We start from the raw sequence: 4,237 nt of genomic DNA, 5'->3' as shown, positions 1-4,237 counted from the left end.
AATGACACTTGATCAACGTGATTATATTACAGTAATTCATGCTGAGTTTCTAAATGGAACATAATGATTCACAGATCATAACGTCATCATGTGCCATGTTACACAACTCTTACATTCTACCCAATCTCCAAACATATTAAGAACATATCTCCTTGATAATTCTATCTTTTCGAACATTCTGGTAACTTACCAAATCAAGATCGTGCAATTACTATTTCCTTCTTAGAACATTAACTATGTTTATTTCAAAATCCATACCTACGAATTCCGGACCATTATTCGCTTGACTCGAAGTCGGGAAGAGGAAACAGAAGTATGGAACTGTTGAATATAAAAGAAAATATAAAGCTCGACAACAACAGATAAATTACAAACCGTGTATATCAATACGCATTGCAACGTAAAGGCACGAGAGAATTAACAATACTATAACCCCAAGGTAATAGTAGAAATAAATAAAATCCTCCGGAGGTAGATGAAAAAGAAGAATGACAGAGATGAAAGTTAAGAGTATATCCAGGATCAGTACTGGATGAAGCATACTGATAAATGTTTTAAAGTATGAATTGAGGGAGGAAGAATAGAAGGTATGAGTTGTAAGAAAATGAAGAGAGGTAGATTTATAGTAAAAGATCCGACAGAGCAATCAAAATAGATGATAGCATTTAAAGCGGATTCTAATTTCCTTGATTATCGAAGAATCAAATCTCATTATGAAGATTTTACTCCAAATCTCTTGAACTTGGAAATCAATCCTATCTACGTCAAAAGATATGACGAATCTATACCTACTCATTTCACCCTTTGGTGATAGCCTCACTCGTACTCTTCACAAAAATCAAATTGCTTTATCAATATTACTTGATGATAATAAAATCTAATTTCCAACTCGTATACGTCATGAAAACATACTTATTGTCAGCCATGACCATCCTATTCAAATTTCGGGACGAAATTTATTTAACGGGTAGGTACTGTAACGACCCGGATTTTTCCAATCGTTTTATACTTATGAGATTAATATTTATATAAATTAAACCTTACCAACATGATAAGCAATTCAAATTGTTGAGACTTGTGTTTTTGAAAAGAGTTTTACACAACGTTTGACCGTCCAATTTGACCGATGATATCACGAACTATATAACATACGATAATTATACGTTTGTGTATATACATGTATTTATATATATATTTAACATGATCTAAGGATGGTTTAACATCTCATTGTATACTAATGACAATGAGTTATAAGTATATTTTGAAACTACTAACTTAAGTTTTCAAAACGATAACTATACGCAACATTCTTTGATATATATACTTATAACCTATATTGCTTATACATGTATCGTATATATAATGTATTTAATCACTTTTTAAGGACTTAAATACATAAAAGAATATAAGTATATTCACAAAAGATAGCTATATTTGAATTCTCATTCCGTTTCCTCAAGATTTCTATACGTATATCTAGGCTATATGTACCCGTATTATACCCAGCTTCTATATGTATTTACTATTGGTATATACACATCAAATCAACATCATAATCAACATTATTACTTCCCTAGATATGAGGTAACTAGGATTTGTCAAGTAGCATGAATTATTAGTAAGAAAACAAAATTAGGAATCCTTTTCTTTCTTTATAAACTAAAAACGTTTTTATGAATGAACACCATTTCTTCACTCCATTTTCTCATACCTACACTCTCATTTCTATCTCAAAATACTCCTAACTTCATACTTGATCATCTCCAAGCATTTTCCCCATCATTTAGCTTCAATTACAAGCCTTAAACATCATAAGAAAACTCTTTCAAGAACATATTAAAATAACCACCCATTTGAAGAAGTATACTTCCAACCTTTTGATCTAACTTCACCACTCTTTGATTCCAAGATTTTTTCTTATCTCTTACAGTAACTTTGTCCAAGTAACTTGAGGTAGTAACCTTGTTCATAATCTTGTTCGATTCATAATTATATAGCTATCTTATTTTATGTTGTAAAATTTTAACAACAAGAACATAGTTTGAATGATTTCAAACTTGTTTGCAAACTAAATAGATCCTTCTAACTTAACTTTTAAAATAATTCAAGACCTGTAATATATCATAATGATATGCTAACTTAACAAGATATAACTTGGTTTTACAAAGAACACCTTAAAAACTGAATCTACGTCGTCAAAATGCAACCGGGGGCTGTTTTGGGTTGGATAATTAAAAACCATCTTGAACTTTGAATTGGAAGTTCATGTTCTGAAAAAATGATATTTCTTATGAATATGTTAACACATAAAAATTTCATGGTTTAAATCAAAGTGTAAGTATTTTTAGAAAAATGATCATTAAATGTTGTTTTTATGATGGAAAATGATCACTTTCATAAGTTTTACCAAAGTTTGACCTATAACTTGTGATTTCGAATACAAACTAAGGTATTTTCAGTTCATATTCTTAAAATTTGACTCGATCCAAGGAAGTGGCAAGTTGAATAAAAAAAAACGGAGTTGTAATGAAGAAACTACGACTAAAACAAGATTGGGTATCTGAAGCTAGTTTAGCTACGAAAATATTTGGAGATAAAGTAAATTAATCATATCTTTTCTAATTAATATGATATTTTATATATAATTACTTATGATTTGATTTTATATATTTCAGGACCACCCGTAAACAACACGAGAAGATTAATCATAAGACCTCATGATTGTACGCAACACATCATTTGACAACACGGTACTTTATGTACACAACACGTCATTTGACAACATGGTACCATGGGTCGAGATTAATGCTGATCAATACGAATACGATGGGGTCTTTATTTATTTTATTGAGCAACTAATTGTGGACCACTAACATCGGACTGCTAACTACGGACTAAGAAAATATTAAATGTATTATAAGTATATATATATATATATATATATATATATATATATATATATATATATATATATATATATATATATAACGATTACTTGAAAAGAAAATATGTTGATATATTATATATATATATGGTTAGGTTCGTGATATCTATCGGAGACCAAGTCGAGTTAAATACCTTCAAGGCAAAAGTGAGTATATAGTCCCACTTTTAAACTCTAAATATTTCGGGATGAGAATACATGCATTTTATGATTTACGTTATGGATACAAGTGATAAAAAAATATATTCTACGTTGAGTTGTACCACTGGCATACTTCCCTGTAGCTTGGTAACTACTATTTACATGTGGTATTGTAAACGCGAATCCTGTTGATAGATCTATCGGGCCTGACAACCCCAACCGGACTGGACGACCAGTATTCAACGGTTGCACAGTACTTCGTTTTGGTGATTACACTTGGTACAGTGTAGTGAGATTTCATAATAAAGGGAATATGCGACGTTGATTAAATGTTAAGTATGGTTATCAAGTGCTCAACCACTTAGAATATTTTTATTAAAACGTTTATGTATATGAAATCTTGTGGTCTATATTTATAACGCTGCTAGCATTAAACCTATATCTCACCAACTTTATATTGACGTTTAAAGCATGTTTATTCTCAGGTTCCTAGAAGTCTTCCGCTGTTTGAATATATGTTAGAGAAACCATGTGCATGGAGTCATACATGTTTTATTCGAGGAAGCATTGCATTCACAAAATCATCACCGTGTATTTATTTTGACTGCATTGTCAATGGAAGTATTCTTGTAAACTGTTATTTACGGTGATTGTCTACATGTAGAAATCATCAGATGTCGAAAACATTGAATTTTAAATATTCATTTATGGTATATCTTTTCAAAAGAATGCAATGTTTATAAAACGTATCATATAGAGGTCAAATGCCTCGCGATGTAATCATATGTTATTGTATTCGTCCCTATGGATTGGGTCGGGTCGTTTCACTTTCAAGATCATAAAATCTCATATTTTCTATTAAAGCACCGGCTGCATTAGCTTCTATGATAGCATTTTCATTGATCTTCGATGTAATTACTTCAGGCAGCGGATTTGAAAGCTCTGGTAGTTTTCTCTTCATAAAATTGAAAAAAACTTAACCGTTCAGAAGATTTAGCAAGGCGGACAAACTCACGAATCATGTGAGATAACGCTTGACTGTTAAAAATACGATTCACAAGAGCAGGAATCCCAGCAATCACACGTTTTTCATTCTCTTCTTTAGCTTTAAGCTGTTCTTTCAGAACATTATTCTCCTTTACTAGTTCCTCA

This window comes from Rutidosis leptorrhynchoides, chromosome 1, assembly GCF_046630445.1.
Source record: "Rutidosis leptorrhynchoides isolate AG116_Rl617_1_P2 chromosome 1, CSIRO_AGI_Rlap_v1, whole genome shotgun sequence".
Classification (NCBI taxonomy): Eukaryota; Viridiplantae; Streptophyta; class Magnoliopsida; order Asterales; family Asteraceae; genus Rutidosis; species Rutidosis leptorrhynchoides.
This window is presented reverse-complemented; position numbering follows the sequence as displayed.